At 40.4% G+C, this 22,349-nt stretch overlaps 1 protein-coding gene across 1 annotated transcript in view; it reads left to right on the top strand.

Annotated features, from left to right (window-relative positions):
* Positions 1 to 11,594: 11,594 nt before the first annotated feature.
* Positions 11,595 to 22,349, top strand: part of LOC126253705 (mitochondrial enolase superfamily member 1-like) — a 90,314-nt gene continuing 79,559 nt past the window's right edge. The window contains exon 1 of the mRNA XM_049955237.1: positions 11,595 to 11,617. The gene's annotated coding sequence lies outside the window, so the exon portion shown is untranslated. The remainder of the gene's footprint in view (positions 11,618 to 22,349) is intronic.

Here is a 22,349-nt window from a genome sequence, read left to right as displayed (position 1 = left end):
CAACAAGTTTATCAGTCCATCGTATCATTTTCGTAGTCAGTGATTTAAAGCCTTCAATTTGTTTTCGTTTCATAGTAACCACGAGACTGCCTTCAGTACACTGTGCTTCTGATTCTTGCGTGTGTGTAGTGGCTATGGACCACAACAATAACATTTTGCAAACTCAGAAAAAATGTTATTGTTGTGGTCCATAGCCACTACACACATGCAAGAATTCTTAATTAGAAGCACAGTGTACTGAAGGCAGCCTCTGTTTACTATGAAATCTCCACCTAAGACTATAACATGCTGAGAAAATTATTGGAAATGTATTCCATATTTTCTCTCAGTAGTTCTGCCACTAATGCTGCTGGGTCGGGAGGTCGGTAAAAGGAGCCAATTATTAACCTAGCTCGGTTGTTGAGTGTAACCTCCACCCATAATAATTCACAGGAACTATCCACTTCTACTTCACTACAGGATAAACTACTACTAACAGCGACAAACACGCCACCATCGGTTACATGCAATCTATCCTTTCTAAACACCGTCTGTGCCTTTGTAAAAATTTCGGCAGAATTTATCTCTGGCGTCAGCCAGCATTCCGTAACTATAACGATTTCAGCTTCAGTGCTTTCTATCAGCGCTTGAAGTTCCGGTACTTTACCAATGCAGCTTCGACAGTTTACAATTACAATACCGATTGCTGCTTGGTCCCCGCATGTCCTGACTTTGCCCCGCACCCTTTGAGGCTGTTGCCCTTTCTGTACTTGCCCGAGGCCATCTAATCTAAAAAACCGACCAGTCCACGACACACAACGCCTGCTACCCGTGTAGCCACCTGCTGCGTGTAGTGGACTCCTGACCTATCCAGCGGAACCCGAAACCCCACCACCCTATGGCGCAAGTCGAGGAATCTGCAGCCCACATGGTCGCAGAACCGTCTCAGCCTCTGATTCAGACCCTCCACTCGGCTCTGTACCAAAGGTCCGCAGTCAGTCCTGTCGACGATGCTGCAGATGGTGAGCTCTGCTATCATCCCGGTAGCGAGACTGGCAGTCTTCACCAAATCAGATAGCTGCCGCAAGCCAGAGAGGATTTCCTCCGATCCATAGTGACACACATCATTGGTGCCGACATGAGCGACCACCTGCAGATGGGTGCACCCTGTACCCTTCATGGCATCCGGAAGGACCCTTTCCACATCTGGAATGACTCCCCCCGGTATGCACATGGAGTGCACATTGGTTTTCTTCCCCTCTCTTGCTGCCATATCCCTAAGGGGCCCCATTACGCACCTGACGTTGGAGCTCCCAACTAGCAGTAAGCCCACCCTCTGTGACCGCCCGGATCTTGCAGACTGAGGGGCAACCTCTGGAACAGGACAAGCAGCCATGTCAGGCCGGAGACAGAGCCTGAAACCGATTCGTCAGACAAACTGGAGAGGCCTTCCGTTCAGCCCTCCGGAATGTCTTTTGCCCCCTGCCACACCTTGAGATGACCTCCCACCACGGGTGAGTGGTCAGCCTCAATGTGGCCAGTATCCCGGGCAGCCACAGCCATAGTCCCCAGCAAACCCCCATCCGGACTCCCACAGTGATGCCCATTGGCAACAGCCTCAAGCTGTGTGACCAAAGCCAACACTGCCTGAAGCTGGGAGTGAAGGGATGCCAACTCAGCCCGCATCCGAACACAGCAGTTGCAGTCCCTATCCATGCTAAAAACTGTTGTGCTAAGGACGTCTGAACTAATCTACAGAGAGCACAAACAATTCGACACAAAATTTAAACGGTTATTAAAATACAAGATTGCCTAGTAAATGCAGTAATGCTGCTACTTGCGCACTGCTGACTCACTGCTCGGCGGCGGAAGGAGACTACGCGATTTTACACTATTCAGGTACTAAAACGCGATGCTACAACTCTCAAATACTATAATACGTCCGAAATTTACGAATTCAAGTACCCAAAAACACACAAAGAAATTAAGAATTAAACTATGTAACAAATAAGTGAGCTAAGAATATACGACTTGCTGCTGGCAGCTGTTTATCCAACGGCGGCAGGGAGCTGTGTTAATGTGGTTCTACTTACGACACCAATGGATTTCACCATTATGGCTGCACAGATTCACTTTCATTCGCCATGCACATCCTCCACACCATGTGCAAATTCCTTCGATCCATCCTAGATGCTACCAGTTGCCTGGATTTCTAACATGGACATGAGACATACCCAGTTTCATCTGAACCAACCTCAAACCTGGACTTCGAGTGTCAACAGTTTATTTCTGATTAGTGGAGTTGCTAATGAACATTCACATCAAGAAAATTTCATCAAACATTCACAACCTATTTCCATTGTTGATGACAATGCTGCCTGCCATGCACCACAGAATCAGCCTCCGTGTGCTTTCTTTTAGGTAATGGCCAAGCCCAACCAACTTCGTCCGATCTTTTCCGACTCTGACGTCTCTGTGCCTAGCTGCAGCGATGGCCTTCGCACATCAACTAACCCCCATCTCCCTGTGACATGCTCCACACCTGCTCGGAACATTGCCATCCACATTGTGCTGAGGCCTGTGCAGAATTCTGCCTAGCACGCCAATTCTGTGCTCGCACAGAACATTCCCATCTGCATTGCACCCAGGCTTGGGCAGAACACCATCGAGCATGCTAAACTCTCGCTTGTGCGAGCATCGTCAACAGTGCCACACCTGCATAGCTCCTAAACATGGACGATTCCACTGCACTCCTTATCATACAATGTACGTCGTCACCACAGCCCAGCATAGTGACCTCCAACCTGTCAAAACAAACGACTTCGCGTCATTTGACCACAACCCATGCTATGACACGTCCATGAGCGGCTGTCGCCCGGCTTTTCGCTACTCAATAGTGCTTGCAACAAGTTTATCTATTCGAGAATACTATCCTTGACGCCTCACCAGTCTGCAGGACAGTGAATCTTCTCTCACGCCACTGACAACGACTGCTAACGGTATCACATCTCCTATTCTGCCCATGAACATGATCTTTTCGTTGACTCATAGTCTGGTGAGTGTTCTGTGAGGCTTCCATTTCCAGCTGTCCTACTTCTGACGAACCATTTCCCAGCAGTCATTAGCTCTGACATCAACTTACTACTTGAAGAGTCATCGACAATGGATGAACCTGTGGCATTGCAACCACATGAAGCTGCTAGTTCATTGATCACAGTTCACGGATTTGTCACCCAGACTCTGCGACTGTCATTATCTCATTGCCTCACGTGGACATTCTCTCATAAGGATATCATCAAGTCAGACCTAGCGATGGACTTTCTACACCAATTCCACCTGATAAGACAAGATAAGATATTTAATTGTCACATAACATGTTTTTATACAATCATTCGATTGAGAACATTGGTGACTCGTCAGTCTTTAATCTAAGTTGTTACAGTATTTTATATACTACAGGAAATACGTAATATGTACATTGCTTATTATAATAAAAATAGAACATTACATTTTAAATCTTTTCATAACTCATCGAATCATTACCATAGCCTTCACTACCTATATGAAGTATGGATGTACTGAACGGGATACAAACCGCCATTCAAACTATAATTCTATATATAAACATGAATATACAGTGAACGTGTATACTTTGTATCTATATGGCTTCGAAAGTATACGATCTATTCCTATTTATAAATTCTTCTAAACTATAACATTGCTTTTTATTCATTTAGAAATTCTTCTACAGTATAATAACATTTGCTTTTTAGGTATGTGCCAATGGTCTGCAATGTGGATTCCCCAAATATTGATCTTGTCTTATTTCTGACCTTCAGAGCCATATAATATTGTTTATTTTCATATACTGTGAGTCAAATGGCTCTGAGCACTATGGGACTTAACATCTATGGTCATCAGTCCCTATTGTGAGTCGATGACAAGCCAGCATGTATTTCAAGTTATGTCTAGTTTCACAGGCATGTGTGAATGTAGTTCCTTCAACCAGATGCGAGTTTTTCTGTTCAAAGAGAAGTATTTCATGTATGAAGATGGAAGGGATTGTCATGAAGTCCTGGCTTTCGAATAGTGGTTTGCATGAATGTCTACTATTGGTTCCTGTCATTGCTCTGATTATTTATTTATTTATTTTTATAGTTTGAAGATTCTAAGGAGGTTTGTCTTTTCATCACCCCAAAATATTGTTCCATATCTTATAAGTGTTATGAAATATGCGTGGTATACAGTTTTCTTCACCGTTAAATCCGTTACTTTGTGTAGTACTCTCATTGCATAAACTAAACTTTTTAATCTCTTCAGTAAACTGTCCACATGGTCAGTCCATTGCAAGTTTTTATTTAAAGTTATCCCAAGAAATTTTACAGAATCAACTTTGGTCAGTTCTTTACCTGAATATTCTAATTGTGATATACATTCAGTAGTTTGTTTGGTCCTGAAGTGTATGATTTGGGTTTTTTCAAGATTTAATTTCATAGCATTATCTTTTATCCATTGTCCAAGTTCTTGTAGAGTTTGTTTCGTGGTCCTTACTAATTCATCAGTGTTTTTGCAGCAGACTATAGCAGTTGAGTCATCTGCATAAAGTATTGTATCTTTATTTACTTTGCTAGGCATGTCAGTTATGTAATATAAGAACAGAAGTGGTCCTAATATGGAGCTCTGGGGCACGCCTGCTTGAATTTCTTTCCAGTTAGAGCAAGTTTTCTCTCCCTTTTGATGTATCACCACCCTTTGATATCTGTTTTTGAGATAAGATGAAAACCATCTTATAGATTTTCCATGGAAGCCATAGGTACCCAATTTTTGGAGCAGTAGCTTATGGTTTACTGTGTCAAACCCTTTGGGAGGTCACAAAAAATACCAGATACACTTTGGTTGTTGTGAAGGCATTTACTTACTTTAGAGGTTAGTTCATTTACAGCTTGTAAGGTGTTTCGTCCCTTCCTAAACCCATATTGGTTATTGAGAATAATATTACCTTCCTTATTATACTTTTCTAATTGATTACATACTATTCGTTCAGCTATTTTAGAGAAAACTGGGAGTATAGACACTGAGCGGAAATTTACTAAATCATCTTGTTTTCCCTTTCTGTAGATTGGACAGACTTCCGCATATTTCAGTCTGTCTGGAAAGCAGCCATCATCAAATGATTGGTTTATTATTTTACAGAGTTGAGGTGCAATGCTGTCACTTCCTGCCCTTATGATATTTGTTGGAATTTCATCCCAGCCCCAGATTTAAGATTTTTTAGGGATTGTATGATCTTAGCTACTTCATGACATGATACTGCAGTAAATTTAAACTCTCTTGATTCCTGCAGTACTGCATCAGGTCTTATTTATGGAAGTAAGAAGTTATGAATTTTGTTTGTGGTTATGAAGTACTTATTAAATTCTTCACAGATGTGCCAAGTGTTAGTAACAGTATTTCCACCAATTTCTAGTTTGTAATTAAAATGTTTTGTTTCTTCAGTACCTGTTTCTTTCTTGACAACCTGCCAAACTGCTTTTGATTTATTTGAGGCATTAGCTATATATTTACTGTTTGCCAATTGTTTTGCTTGTTTAACTACCCAATCAAATATTTTTTTGTATTTGATTTTGTACCTAATAAATTCAGCATCATGGTTGGTTTTCGCTTCTTTATGCGTTTCCCTTGTTTCTTCAGTACCTGTTTCTTTCTTGACAACCTGCCATACTGCTTTTGATTTATTTGAGGCATTAGCTATATATTTACTGTTTGCCAATTGTTTTGCTTGTTTAACTACCCAATCAAATATTTTTTGTATTTGATTTTGTACCTAATAAATTCAGCATCATGGTTGGTTTTCGCTTCTTTATGCGTTTCCCTCTTTCTAATACTAGAGATCCTGATACCTTCCGTAATCCATGTCTTACTTTTATTGTATTTATCACGTGTTGATACAAGGGGAAAGCATTCATTGAAAATGTTCTTGAATTCAGATATGAAAGTGTTGTAATTATTGCTTACTGAAGGTCCAGTAGGTTGCCTTTAATTTCTAGATAAATGTGTTTATATTTGGCTGGCTGACATTTCTGACCAATTTGACTGTGGGCTTATATGTTTTGTCTACGTATGGCAATGACATAAAAAGTGCTGAGTGATCAGATATTCCTAAGTCTAATACACGTTTTTCTGTATTCCCATAATTTTTGCTGCTCACTATTTTATCAAAGCTTGTGGCAGAAGTGGCTGTTACCCTCATGTACTCAGTAAAATTTAGTGTTAAGCCATTTGTAGCCAACCAATCCTTCAGGGTGGTAACAAATCTATTTTCGTCTCTTACATATATATACATATATATACATATATATATATATATATATATATATATATATATATATATATATATATATATATATGTTAACATCGAGTATAAATTTAAGTGTCAGGAAGTCGTTTCTGAAAGTATTTGTATGGAGTGTAGCCATGTATGGAAGTGAAACATGGACGATAACCAGTTTGGACAAGAAGAGAATAGAAGCTTTCGAAATGTGGTGCTACAGAAGAATGCTGAAGATAAGGTGGGTAGATCACGTAACTAATGAGGAGGTATTGAATAGGATTGGGGAGAAGAGAAGTTTGTGGCACAACTTGACTAGAAGAAGGGATCGGTTGGTAGGACACGTTTTGAGGCATCAAGAGATCACAAATTTAGCATTGGAGGGCAGCGTGGAGGGTAAAAATCATAGAGGGAGACCAAGAGATCAATACACTAAGCAGATTCAGAAGGATGTATGTTGCAGTAGGTACTGGGAGATGAAGAAGCTTGCACAGGATAGAGTAGCATGGAGAGCTGCATCAAACCAGTCTCAGGACTGAAGACCACAACAACAACAACAACATATCTATATTAAAATCAGAACAAATTACAATCTTTTTATATGGTTTCCTTACCTGCAACCTACTTAGCAGAGTTTCAGATTTCTCTAGAAATGCCCTAGTAGCCCAATATTCTGGGACATGATATATGCTTATGGTTAGTAAACCATATTCAGACAGCTCAATGCAACAGCTTTTGAATACCTGGTCCTCATTTAAACAATCGAAAGTAGTTTTGGCTTCGAAGTTTTGTATCTGTTCAACTAATATACATGATCCCTCATACCCCTATTTTCTGCAAAAACTCGATGCTAACTTGTATCCTGAGAGTGAATTTAGTAGCTTGACATTGTCCCATTTAAGCCAATGTTCATTCAAACATATGACTTTTACAGAGTTAATTTGCCCTATGAGTGTTTCTAAATCATATAGTTTGTTCATCATTTCTCCCGACACACCACCTATGTTTAAGTGCATTATGAACCTATTTTTACTGACTAAAGAATTTACAGTATCTATTAAACTGTCGGCAAAGTTTACACCTATGTGAGTTTTTATTGCAAATTTACGGTCCCTCGCTTTGTTAGTTCTTTCGGACCTACTTCCATAGGAATTCGTCCGCCGCATTAGCTTCCCTGTGAAGGGGCTTCCATTGCAATAACAGGTCTGTTTTCGTTATCATGAGATATCTGTTCAAGTACATCGTTAATGCTCACAGCTAATCTTTTCATACCATGTTTGTTGTGATGGATTCCATGGCGTGTAAAACAGTTTCTTTTGTAAGTATCAATATCTATGAGCTTTACATTTACAAATTTGGCACAAAAACTTTTTAACTTATAATTCGTTCGTCGAATTTCTTTGTTAACACACGACCAGTCCGGAAAATCATACCTTTGTGGGAGCGTTGTTACAAATACGTTTGTAAAATGCAGGAACCGCAGCACTGTGATCAGCTTCTTAATAAAGGCCGTGGCTTCATTTCTGTAAACGTTGTTTGCACCTCCTATTATCACCACACTGTCTTTTTTTGTGAGTTTTGAGCAATCTTCGTTAACACTTTTAACCACATTGTCAAAACTGGCACCAGGCTTTATAATGCCTGAGATATGAACATCGTTATTTACACTGTTTGTCAAGAGTTCCCGAATGTTGCGGCCGTGACTGTCGCCGAATATTTTCACCGTCTTCTTCTGTTGTATCTTCTTCGTAGAATCGTTTTTACACGACGCTGAGAAGACTTCTTTCGATGTTTCTTTGTGTCCATAATCTTCCTTAAACGAGAAATCGTCTTCTCTTACCGAGAAGGAATCTGGTTTGTTTACACTTGGTTCCTTTAATTGAAGATGTACCTTTGCACCACCTGTACACTTATCCTTCAGAGTAGCGTATTTGTTGTTTAGAGTAAGTAAATCACTTTGAAGTACTCTAATTTTTTGGTCTTTTTCCATGATGGTGTTTCTAAATTTGTTTTTCACAGCATGACTAACACACGTGAAACAAGTCCATATGTAGTCCTCGTTTTAGCGCACTTTTCGTGGAACCAGCGGTGACAGCCTTTACACCGAATACCTTTAATCACTTTTTTGTCATACATCTTACAATTGTTAACACTTTTATAGTCACATTTATCGGAGCCGTCCTCATTTACTGTTTTACCGTGCGGCGCCATCTTTGTCGCTATTCACTCACCACACTGTGCCCCTGTACTTCCACATGGGCCTCTGCATCCCAAGATCTTTCACCCTGGCATCTTCGCCCCTACCTGTTACATTAACCATTCAGAAAATGCAGCAAGAAGATAACTGTACATCTGACGCACACTCAGGCCGTGTGCCTCCTCATCTGACTAGTTCTTAGCAACTCAGCAACACTATGTCGACTGCTGTGCATCATCATACACACTCTGTATTGAGACCCTGTTACTTCTGCATCCACATATGAGCAGCTCATCGTCTCAACACATCCCATCATGATGACTGTGGCAGCATGCTCATGATCCCGGTCCTGCCAACCAGTCATGCCTACCCAATGTGCGATCACACTCATTCCTCACTCCATCTAGCTTCTGCACTGATACTGATCCCAGACATGCAACAAAACACATGCCAGCACATTGTGTTTCTCCTCACCACTGGCTCCTCTGCTAATGGCATCTCTGAGCATACCCCTTCAACTGGACAGCACACTATCACCACATCTCTTTCCACATGACTGACCAGAACACAGCTCAATCACTGTCTGCTGCAAGTTTTCAACAACATCACTGACTACATTCATCTGTTTCCACATTCAATTACCACATACTTACCACAGGATGACGATGCTCTACATCATCACATTTGACACATCAGGGGAATCGAAGACAACACAATGAAAGTGCAACCACTGTCAGTTGGACTATTCACCTCAAAGTGTCACTGACTACTTCAGCGTCTCTTCTGAAGATGAGTTCAACACAACAGTGCCAGACTCTGTGACTGCATCTCTGCCTACACCGAGTTCAAGCACAACCCAAAACGTATTGGAACTCAGCATCAGCATTCCTGCCTCATCTCGACCTCCAGTCCATCATGGACAATCACCATGCAGACCACACCCATTAAAGTGCACTCTGGCTAATAAATTAGCGGCTCACATCAGTCACATCATCCTCTCAAAATACTCTGTCACTTTGATCAGCTAAGAGACCCTTTGGTACATGTGGCCTCCTTACCCACCTCTCTTCTCATTGTTAACACCATCGGCGTCCCATGTGGACACATTAGACATTTTCCCTATCAATCACATATATACCACCTGTACAGCATTTGTATGACAGCCACCACAACTTCAAGAAACGGTCCAGTCATGTCTTGTGAAAGTGTCAGCCACTGCATGATGGGTCAAGTGCATCTGCACCTCATCCCTTATGAGAAACAGTCCAGCCCCTTCCCGCCCCCCCCTCCCCCGCCCTTTGGGCCAGGCACGACGCAGCTGGTCAGGCAAAGTTAGCACACAGTACGCCTGACGCCGACCAACTGCCACGTCGCCTCGCTGACTTTGGGGCCGCTCCTTCATTTCCTCCCGCATACTTCACACTGTAGGGGAGGGGCGCCTTTATAGTGCCGATCGACCGCAACAACACTGCTGACCAGAATGAGTGACTGTTTGGACTCTCTCCGACTGTTTAGCAAACTCTGTGCTCTGGTCGTGTGCAGATGTCTCATGTACTTTATCTTTGAGAATGTAGGGTTACTCTGCGTAGGGATCCTGTATTCGATATTCTACGTCCATCCATATCCCGAGTTCCCACATGTGTATTGCACTCTTCGAATTGCATTGTAAATATGTTGCTCATATACTGCTTGATTTTTGCTCACATCTGTAATATTGGATGGAAAGTAAATGATTTCGCATTTGTTTTTCTTTCACATAAAATAGAAGTTGGTTTCGTCACAGTGTTCTGTAGGCATTATTTCTTCCTGCCTACAAATTCGCACGTGAGCTGCTCGATTTAAATACATTACAAATATGCTGATCGTATTCTATTTTATTTTAGTTGGCATCTGTTTTTTGTACTTTTGTGCCACACCATCAGTATACTTAAAACACATTTAAATTGAACTATTCACACACAGATTCATAGGTGGGCACAAATTTCCTCAGAGCACCATGTAATAGAAACAGCTTCCTTTTTATATAAAACAAAAACGAATACGGGACCATTTACTCTCTATGCAGTATTACAGACGTGAGCAAAAATAATGCAGATTATAGCAACATGTTCACAATCAATTCAAAGAGTGCAATATACACAAGAAGTCGTAATTATGAAAATAATGCAGTGAAACCACATTCTGTGTCATGACATGTCAGATGATTTTTGAGGTTTTGGTGTATGCTAAGGCACAGTTAATTCCACTCAGTAATAGAAATATGGTCGAAATTGCAATAATGGGTTTTACAAATAAATAATTTTACTGGCAGAAGGCGACCACAGCGTCATTTACAAAATAAAAGATGACTGTGAGGCTCAGCTAGGATGATCTGTGGAACAAGTATTAATGTATGTATGTAAGTATGTGAGTTAATCTTTGTTTTTGATTGAGATTTTTCGAATATATTACTTTGCAAACTTACAAAAACTTTTCAGTTTCCAGGCGCGCACGTTGTTACTGGATTACTAGGCTTATCCATAAAGCATAAAATAATATGATTCTTAAGTTTCTCCTGGCGTATTTGTTGCTCGAACAGTCCACGGGTATACTGGCGGTTCATAGTGTCCAACGGGCACTATGAACCGGCAATATACCCGTGGACTGTTCGAGCATTGTCACAATAAATCGCGTGTTTCTAATTAAAAGTTTGGATTTTCGCGCCACATTTTCTCATATTCTAAGTTCTTTGCCAGGCCACTATGAGTGGTGCTGTCATTCTCTGCTTCTGCGTAACAAGACGAAGCTAGGTCGTGTGGAAGTGCGTGCAGACGGCAGAATAATGTACAGCGCAAGTCGATGGTGGTACTAAGTAGTTTCGGTTCGTTCCAACTTTGGCGGCTCTGGTTGCATATGTTTTGAGATTAGGTGTCCTGTCAACAGATCGGAAAACTGAGATATGAAGTGGAGAATGGAAGAAAATGTTATATATTTGTTTGAATTCAATTATGCTAACTACAAAAACATGAAGCAATATGTAGCTGCACTTGCGGCTGCCCTACGGGACCTAAACATCGAGGGATTGATCATATCTGAGCTCCAGAGCACTTTAGCTGTGACAAGTTTGTATTTAGGTAACAGAAAACAATTTCTGTCAGTCAGAATTGTAAATTCTTCCGTAATGGATTTCGGCATAGGTGTAAGACACGGGTCTGCCCTTGGACTCTTCTTCATTGCAGCTGTCAATGATTTATCTAATTACATCACACATCACAACATTTCAGATGTGAATGGCGTTTAAGCTCATATGCAATCCTGATAAAAACCAACAACTTTTAATGAGAATATCAACTGAAGTAGGTGATAAGCTAGTAAAACTCGTAGGTATTTACATTGACTCAAAACTCTAATGGGAGGATCATGGCAACCACCTTATCTTGAAACTAAGTGAGATAGTGAGTTTGGAGTACTGTAGGATGACATACTTTGGGCTATTCTAGTCACATATTTCATATGGTCTGATTATATGGGGGTACACCCTTCACATCAACAACATTTTGAAGTTACAAAAAAGAAGTCATAGGGAGCACTTTCGTCATCTTTTTTCCAGACACAGAATACTCACGATTATAAATTTATACATTTATGTGTCTGTACTCTATATTAAAAATAATATTTCAGATTGTATTGCCAGAGGGGAAATACATGAACACAACACCAGAGGTAAGGGTAATTTAGACATACCACACCACAGATAGCAAGAACAGGAAATTGCCACAAAGTAAACCCACTCAAAGTGTTCAATAATTTGTGATAAAAATTTTTAAAATTAAATGGTACAGCTGGTTGCCAGATCACCTATTTTATGACAGTAAAGAAGTCTTTGAGATGCCTGAGGATGATATTAGCATTTAAAAGCTCTCTGTAGTTAAACATATTATTATGTGTCGTGGTTAAGTCATGTGTATGTACATAGTGTATGCAATACACAATACACTATGGCTCTGAGCACTATGGGACTTAACAATACACTATGTACATGGTATACTATACTATGGTATGTTATAGTATAGCTTATTGCTGATGTAATTTGGTACACTGCAATGCTTAAAATGTATACTATAATGTATTGACATCCTGTATGATGAAGCCAATATCATTGTAAAATGATTTATGGTGAATAAAATTCTTGATTCTTGAAATTCACTCAGTTAGGAATACAAATACGGAGCAGTTAAAAAAATACAGGCAAGCAAAACATCTGACTCTGGAACAGCCCATGTCTGCAAGACTGAAAACCCATGGTTCAAGTTGGCCGATTCTTGTTTAAGGAAAATCGTGTAAAGGAAATTTGGAAACCAAAATTCCAAATACATTTTCCACAATGCAGCAAACGCTCAAGCTGAAGCTCAGTGAACTGAAAAGACTTCATTAACAATGGTTGTAGTGGAAATGCCTCATCACCCAATAAAATTGCATCTTCTGGCAGGCCGAGAGTCCCAGACTTGCTGTCGATTTTAGAGCACTGTTCGCAGAGATACCACCATCAGATTACCTTCCTGCTGCATCCATATCAATGTAAATAAAACAGTTATTACCGTTCGGAACTGTGAAGAGAAAAATGCTAAATTTGGCAGTAGTTGATTTTGGAACATGGTATACTACTGTAGACATGAACATGAATCCCCACAATCCGAGAAGCACAACTTGATGTGTAGTTTCAGTTGAGGTGACAGCGCTTAATGCAGTGTAGTACCTTTCTTCCTTATTGCATTATTAACCCACTTAGAATCAATATGAACTGTTCTGTGGACCTTCTCAGATGACTGAATGAGGTCTCCAATCAAGAACCCAATCATGTCTCGTATTTCTTTTCTTTTTCAGCGATTTCATCAGAAAATGCATTAAATCCCCCACTCGTACAGCTGCAAACCTTTTATTTCAGAGACAACTCCAACACTCGAAAAAACACAAAACTGAAGTGCACGCAGGTGTTGCTGTGTCTGCAGTCATATATGAAACCACCTACACAAAACTTCTTTCACGATACGAGTTGTGCAACCTAATGTTGTTGAGTGAACTAGCCTTAATATGAGTCTTGTAATTCTTATATTTTTAGTGTTCTGTGCCAACTACTATATGGCGTTCACGAACTGACACTAGAGTGCAAAAAATTTTTTCTGATTCTGTGCTCTCGTGAATCTATTACATCCCATGTTCCAGATGTATGAAAAACAAGACAGACTGTTTCAAAACTAGTAGAAAAAGAAAAAAAAAAAGTGATAATTCTGTTCTGTCACTTCAAAAATGTGCTGTGATCTGGAAATTATCAGAATGATCATGAAATTGATTCTGTGTTGTTTTACTTAAGTTTTGCTCATACACTGCATTATCATACAGAAAACTCCTGCAACAGAAATCAATAACATAGGTACCACAGTAGCCACAACACACATTTAAATATGTGTAATTAATAAAAGCAATGCAAACACTTCGTTAACAAAGTTGTAGGGTTTGCTCAGGCATGTCATTTCTAGCAGATATTATGCATAAACAAAGCACACACTTATTAAATACAAACTGATATTAACATGTGGAATGGCACTTACATCTTAGTGTAAAACGAAATACGTTTTTACTTACTTAGTAGAAAGGATATAAAATGTATAATGGCAATGGCAAAAAAAAGCATTTATGGAGAAGAGAAATTTTTTAACATGAAATATAAAATTTACATGTTAGGAATTCTGTTCCGATGGCATTTGTCTGAAGTGTAGCCTTGTATGGAAGTGAAACGTGGATGATAAGTGGTTCAGACAAGAAGAGACTAAAAGCTTTTGAAATGTAGTGCTACAAAAGACTGCTGAAGATTAGATGGGTAGATCATGTAACTTATGAGAAGGTATTGAACAGAATTGAGAGAAAAGTATTTCATTGCATAACTTGACTAAAAGACGTTGTTGGTTGATAGGACACATTCTGAGACATCAAGGAATTGTAACTTTACTATTAGATGTAATTGTTTGTGGTAAAAATTACAGAAGGAGACCAAGACACAGCTGGCCGGTGTGGCCGAGTGGTTCTAGGCGCTTCAGTCTGGAACTGCACGACGGCTACGGTCACAGGTTCGAATCTTGCCTCGGGCATGGATGTGTGTGATGTCCTTAGGTTAGTTAGGTTTAAGTAGCTCAAACTTCTAGGGGACTGATGATCTCAGATGTTAAGTCCCATAGTGATCAGAGCCATTTGAACCAATTAACAAGTACAGTAAACAGGTTCAAATGTACATGTGCTGCAGTAGTTACTTGAAGGTGAATAGGCTTGCATAGGACAGAGTAGCATGGACAGCTGCATCAAACCAGTCTTCAGATTGAAGACCACAACAACAACAAATGTTTGTTGCATTTTCACTTCTGAGAGTGCCTCCCTTTTCCCCTGTGTGACAAAATATGAGCAGGGATGAACAGATACATAACTGAAAAATAGTTCTCAAATCATGGAACGCAGCTGGTGAAGTTCTGACTGCAGTCACAGTGCCCTCAATGCTTTCCGGACTCCCATTTCTTGGGGGCAGACAGACTATGCTTGAAGAGTACCATAAGGAGTCAAGGAAGCCTTCGTATTACGTGCAATCAGAAATGAACGTGCGATGTAACTCTACAGATACTAATAATGGTATAAACTACAGTATAAATACATACTTAGACCCAAGTAAACATGTCCAATAACTGTGCACATTGAAGTGGAGCCAAACACTTGTATCAGCAGTTGAAGTGCAACTTAAGTTATTTTGAACAAAACTAAGAGAAGCAAATAAGGGGGTTTTGTGATGAATTCAATTTGGCAGCAAAGCTATCCTGTCCACAAAATCAATCGCAAAGGGTCCACAATTATTACTTGCCGCTTTTGTGGGTGAGGGATCAATTAATCATCAAATAGTGGCCATGAGTTGCATTTGTAAGTTCACGACAGGTTCAACAATGGTTTTGGAGCTACTGTTGCAGCCGGCCGGGGTGGCCGAGCAGTTCTAGGTGCTACAGTCTGGAACCGTGCGACCGCTACGGTCGCAGGTTCGAATCCTGCCTCGGGCATGGATGTGTGTGATGTCCTTAGGTTAGTTAGGTTTAAGTAGTTCTAAGTTCTAGGGGACTGATGACCTTAGAAGTTAAGTCCCGTAGTGCTCAGAGCCAGAGCCTACTGTTACACTGAAGTATCGTCTTATGGGGAAAGTTGGCAGCTGCAAATGTGGACGGAGATGTGTTCAGGAAGAACAGCGAGAGAAGCAGGCCCAAGCACTGAAAAAAAGAGGGCAGTGGTGTTCTGCTGACACAGATATAAAGAAAATTATGTAACACTTTTCTTGTAATTCCCTTAGCATGAACAGTCAAAACACATCATCAGTCTGAGCACCACAATGACCTACTATTATAAGCAATGTCATTTTGTAGGTAAACCTAATAGGTAAGTTCTTTCTTTCTCTGACCTTCAGAGTGTTTTGTGGGTTCCAAAGTTCAACTAGGAATCGTAACCACAGCTATGCCATTCTGTCCTACAGCTTCCATTAAAATTTTATCCATTTTTTTTTTTTTTTTTTTTTTTTTTGCTCACTTTAGTTCCATATGTTCAGCGCTGAAACTTTATAGACTATCAAATGGAATTAAAAACAGTATGACAGTACATGGTACAAGAAGCACGCAAAGGCGAGAAAGAGAAGGATTAAGAAGATGAGATCTTGTGACTACACATAGATATAGTTCCGTGTAGGTATAGGCTAATGTCAAAACAAGACCACATTAGCTACATCACTTGGAATGTGAAGATTATGTGACTCTTCAAGTTGCAAGATAAGCATTCGATAATGTGGTTGAGGGAATAGATGAATGATGGGCTTGAAGGACAGCTGAGAAGAATAAGATGCACACATACTAATGTGACTGATATATTACCTTCCAACCTCCTGAAAATATAGTTTAAATCATTAACCAGTTGCCAAGGAGATCAGCCATTTATGGTACCAAACCAACACAAGATTTATTGGATACATATTTACTAGTATTTCCAACTAAGATAGCACTTTTCAGTTGCTTGTATCTAATGCCCTTTACAATTTTCTTAGAGGTTCATTGACTTTTGGAAGCTTATACAATATTTACCTTTGTAAATCTAATCCATATGTATTTGTTTAGTTTTATTTGATACACTTTTTCCACAGTTTTTAAAGGAATATATTGAATGTGTTGAACAGTTTTAATTTATCTGTAACTATGTCATTACCACAGGGATCACCTGCTGTGCAATTCTTTCACAAATTAACCTGCGCCTGCTGATTAAGATGCAGTAAGACAAAACCAAAACTTCTCATAGCCTAAGTAGAACTGAATGTTTTTATGTTTAGTAAACACATGAAAAACAGGTTTTGCATCAGCCCGGTTCCCAGAACTCCTGAAGATAGACATTGACTGTGGATATTGTATCACAGACACAGTCCCTTTGACTGTCCAGAGATGTCAGTAAACCCACCCAAAGATGTAAACAACCATGCATGAGCAATACCTATTAGACGGAGGAGGTCCGTCAGCCGATCAGTTCCAGTCATTCCACCAGGAAGGAGGTACACGGCTCGTGCTGTCAGTAGTTCAACCGTGCCTAGGCAGTTCCGTGGTTCGATCACGTCCGCATTGTTACTTTGTGCCCGGAAGGGCTCTCAACAAGGGAAGTGTCCAGGCATCTTGTAGTGAACCAAAGCAATGTTGTTCGGACATGGAGGAGATACAGAGAGACAGGAACTGTTAATGATATGCCTTGCTCAGGCCGCTCAAGGGCTAATGCTGCAGTGGATGGCTACTACCTACGGATCATGGCTCGAAGGAACTGTGACAGCAATGCCACCATGTTGAATAATGCTTTACGTGCAGCCACAGGACATTGTGTTATGACTCAAACTGTGCGCAATAGGCTGCATGATCCACAACTTCACTCCTGACGTCCATGAAGAGGTCCAGCTTTGCAACCACAACACCACCCGGTGCAGTACAGATGGGCCCAGCAACATGCCAAATGGACTGCTCAGGATTGCAATCACATTCTTTTCACCCATGAGTGTCGCATATGCCTTCAACCAGACAATTGTCGGAAACGTGTTTGGAGGCAACCCAGTCAGGCTGAATACCTTAGACACACTCTCCAGCGAGTGCAGCAAGGTGGAGGTTCCCTGCTGTTTTGAGGTGGCATTATGTGGGGCTGACGTATGCCTCTGGTAGTCAAGGAAGGTGCCGTAACAGTTGTACGATACGTGAATGCCATCCTCCAACCGATAGTGCAACCGTATCGGCAGCTTACTGGCAAGGCATTCGTTTTCATGAATGACAATTCGTGCCTCCATTGTACACATCTTTTGAATTTCCTTCAGGATAACGACATCACTCGACTAGAGTGGCCAGCATGCCTCCAGACATGCCTGGGATAGATTGAAAAGGGCTGTTTATGGACGATGTGACCCACCAACCACTCTGAAGGATCTAAGCTGAATCACCATTGAGGAGTGGGGCAATCTGGACCAACAGTGCCTTGATGAACTTAAGGATAGTATGCCACGATGAATACAGGCATGCACCAGTGCAGGAGGACGTGCTACTGGGTATTAGAAGTACCAGTGTGTGCAGCAATCTGGACTACCACCTCTGAAGGTCTCACTGTATGGTGGTACAACATGCAATGTGTGTTTTTCATGAGCAATAAAATGGGCGGAAATGATATTTATGTTGATCTCTATTCCAGTTTTCTGTATAGGTTCCGGAACTCTCGGAACCGAAGTGATGCAAAATGTTATTTGATGTGTGTAGAACATTCAGCTGTCGATAGTAGCTACAATGTAAACCACAGGGAATATTCTTTTTAGGTGTGAAATGAATTGGTTATCTAGTGGTGGTCATGGTGCAGATTTCCCGGAACCAGGATTTTTGAGTCATTTTGCTTGGACACTTTGACATGCTCCAGTAGGACTGGAAGTGAGGGAATTTCATGTAGGTGGATTGCACTGACTGCTTTCTGTTTTTCACAGAAGTTTTGGATGCATTTCGATACAAAAATTTCCAGAAGTTAACATATTTCTGTGTGATTTGGAGGTATTATAAATAAAGAAATAAAACTGTCAAAAATGTACAGCTATCTTTTGAATCCTCAGTGTAAAAGTAGAAATTTGTAATTGTGTATTATGTGTGAAACTGGCTTTTTGTGGAGTACTGTATAACCAGATTCTATTTTCTAAGAGGAGGAAATGTTATAAGGATAGGGAAAGGCTTGGAGACTCCAACTGAATTTAAAGTAATGGGAATGTTGCTAGTTTTGATGTCGCAAGCAGAAAAAAATTATTGAGAGCAGTGATGTACATGTGTTTCACTACAATAAGAAAAAAAGAAATTATACCCTTGGCCAATTCCATTAATAGAAAAAATTATTGGCATTAAACTTGCAGTGACTTAATAATAATCATCATTTTCAAAATTGCCACATATCTGATCTTTGTTTTGACATATAAGAAAGTAAAGATGACTTCATCCTGGAGGCTAGTCTGAACTCTGTGGCAATTCACTACACATGGTTACGTTGTCTGTGGTCTGCCTTTGCCTTTTTCTGTCCTTGGAACTGACATATCCAGTTTAGTGTGGACTCTATACCATGGTGCTTCATAACATTTTTTACAGTAATAAATCATTGGCAGAAATGAAAGAAGTAACAAAAAAACAAGTACCACCTGGGAATTGAGTCAAAGTTGTTAACAACTGAGCCGGAGCAACTCTGTTCAGAGTCCTTACAGGACATGCTGGATGCTGCAAACAGTAATCCCAATGTTCATAACACAGTGATCACTGGTAATGAATCCCGGGTTTAAGGCTATCACAGAAACAAAGTTTCAGTCATTGCAATTGAAGCTGGTCGTGCGGTAGCGTTCTCGCTTCCCACACCCGGGTTCCTGGGTTCGATTCCCGGCGGGGTCAGGGATTTTCTCTGCCTCGTGATGACTGGGTGTTGTGTGATGTCCTTAGGTTAGTTAGGTTTAAGTAGTTCTAAGTTCTAGGGGACTGTTGACCATAGATGTTAAGTCCCATAGTGCTCACAAGGGAACCTCCTCATCGCACCCCCCTCAGATTTAGTTATAAGTTGTCACAGTGGATAGGCCTTGAAAAACTGAACACAGATCAATTGAGAAAACAGGAAGAAGTTGTATGGAACTGTGAAAAAATAAGCAAAATATACAAACTGAGTAGCTCATGGGAACATATGCAACATCAAGAGCAATAAGAACGTAGGAGAGCCGTGGTCTCGTGGTAACGTGAGCAGCTGCGGTACGAAAGGTCCTTGGTTCAAATCTTCCATCGAGTGAAAAGTTTAATTTTTTATTTTCAGTTTATGTGACAAGCTCTTATGTTTTCATCACTTTTTTGGGAATGATTATCACATCCACAAGCAAAACTAAATCGGGCAAGATAGAAGAATCTTTTTACCCATTCGCCAAGTGTACAAGTTAGATGGGTCGACAACATATTCCTGTCATGTGACGCACATGCCGTCACCAGTGTCGTATAGAATATATAAGATGTGTTTTCCTGTGGAGGAGTCGGTTGACCTATGACCTTGCGATCAAATGTTTTCGGTTCCCATTGGAGAGGCACGTCCTTTCGTCTACTAATCACACGGTTTTGCGATGCGGTCGCAAAACACAGACACTAAATTTATTACAGTGAACAGAGACGTCAATGAACGAACGGACGGATAATAACTATGCAAAAATAAAGAAAGTAAAATTTTCACTCGAGGGAAGACATGAACCAAGGACCTCTCGGTCTGCAGCTGCTCACGCTACCACGGGACCACGGCGCTCCTGAGCTCCCTGTCTCCATAATGTTATCTATGAGGCCCATGGACTACCCAGTTTGTATATTTTGCTTATTTTTTCACAGTTCCACACAACTTCTTCCTGTTTTCTCAATTGATCTGTGTTCAGTTTATCAAGACCTATCCACTGTGCCAACTTATAACTAAATCTGAGGGGGGTGCGATGGGGAGGTTCCCTTGTCAGAGCCATTTGAACCATTTTGCAATTGAAGCATCCATCATCCCTGAGACCCAAAAAAGCAAGGCAGGTCTGCAGCAATGTGAAAACCATGCTGACCATCTTTTTTGACTTCAGTAGTGTTTTCCATATGAGTACACCTCAAAAGGCACCAGTGTCAATATGGAGTATTACCAAGAGGTTCTGCATCACCTTTGTGAAGTGGTGAGACACAAATGGCCAGATTTGCAGGCAGTTGGCACCTTCATCGAGATAATGCATCCGCTCATCATTCTTAATTAATTCAGATTTTTTTGCCAAACACAACACAGGTGTAGTATGTTAGTCTCCCTTTTACCCTGACCTAGCACCGAGTGACTTCAGGTTTTTCCCCAAACTAAAAAAGAACAGGAAAGAATTCATGGAGCAGCTGCATATCATACCGAAATAGACTTTCCATTGATGCTTCCAGCAGTGGTAGCAGCATTGGGAGAGCTGTGTAGAAGCTGAAGGGGACTAGTGTCAAACAGTTGTATCTGAGTAAAGATTGATTTCATAAATAAAAGTTGGTTACTTTTTGAACAGCCCTCAGTTTCCTGCCTTCAGCTGAGCACTTACTCACGGTAGCTTTTACAACTTGAGTTGTCATGTTGAACAGTGTAACCATTAAAGGCAGTTTGCTTTCTTTAATGTAGAATTTGTATCTTGTATCCTAGGGACTAAAGAAATCCATTTTATTCAGTCCATAGATTTAAAAAATGTATACACATGAAATAGAATGCAAACAGTTTTTCGAGAACTGTGGGGTAACAGCTTCCTGGTATGTATTTTATAAAGCATTACCTATCAAACCAAGACAGAGCAAACAGGAATGAGACATATCTTGTTTGCTCTTTCTGTGTCTTTGATTGAGTGAGCTGTACACGGTGTCCCGGGAGGAGTGATCATTATTCTGGGATATGTCAGCAATGATCAGTTGTCGCAAAAATGTCTAGTAAACATGAGATCTAAAATACATACATGTACCTTTCATCTTTGATACTGTAATACAAATCTCTTCTACTCTAAGCTCTCTGCTTTCGATATTTTGAAACGTGGTAGTATGGATGAAAACAAGAAAAAAAGTCCCATAAACATGCGCTTTGAAGTGCATACCGTAAAAGCTAGGAGCACTTGTTTATTATCACTACTGTGAAACACATCTCTTCTGCTGAACAAGTGCTCATAGCTCTTAAGATATACATTTTAGAGCCCCTGTTTACTAGACAATTTGTTCTCATTTTGGTCCATACCACCGCTTCCCAAAATAGGAAAAGCAGAGAGATTGCAGTAGAAGAGATCTGTTTCACAATATCAAAGATGAAGAAGTGCTCATAGATCTGAAAGTATGCGTTTTAGAGCCCACATATACTAGATTTGTTTGCTTCAAATGGTCATTCCTGTTACATCCCTGCATATTGACCATTTCTCCTGAGACACATTGTATAGTTTCAGTAAAAAACAGAATCTTAAGGAACTAATAATACCTATTTTGCATGGGTGTAATCTCATTTCCACAACAGAAGATAATGGCCACTGTAACAGGCTGATATTCAACACTGACATTTATCTCAGAATAGTAAAATCTAAAATATGGAACAACATATATTTTGGTGTTTGACATGCTCCTGTTCCGTCCTACATGAATGCTGTATCAAAAATACTAAAAAATTTTCCAGTACCTGCGATGTTTTCTGGTTTGAACATCTTGGCAAGAGACATAAAATGAACAATTTGAGACTTGCTCGAACAGTCCACAGGTATACTGCCGGTTC

This window comes from Schistocerca nitens, chromosome 4, assembly GCF_023898315.1.
Source record: "Schistocerca nitens isolate TAMUIC-IGC-003100 chromosome 4, iqSchNite1.1, whole genome shotgun sequence".
Taxonomy (NCBI): domain Eukaryota; kingdom Metazoa; phylum Arthropoda; class Insecta; order Orthoptera; family Acrididae; genus Schistocerca; species Schistocerca nitens.
The sequence above is the reverse complement of the archived record's forward strand: the minus strand, read 5'-3'. Positions and strand labels throughout refer to the sequence as shown.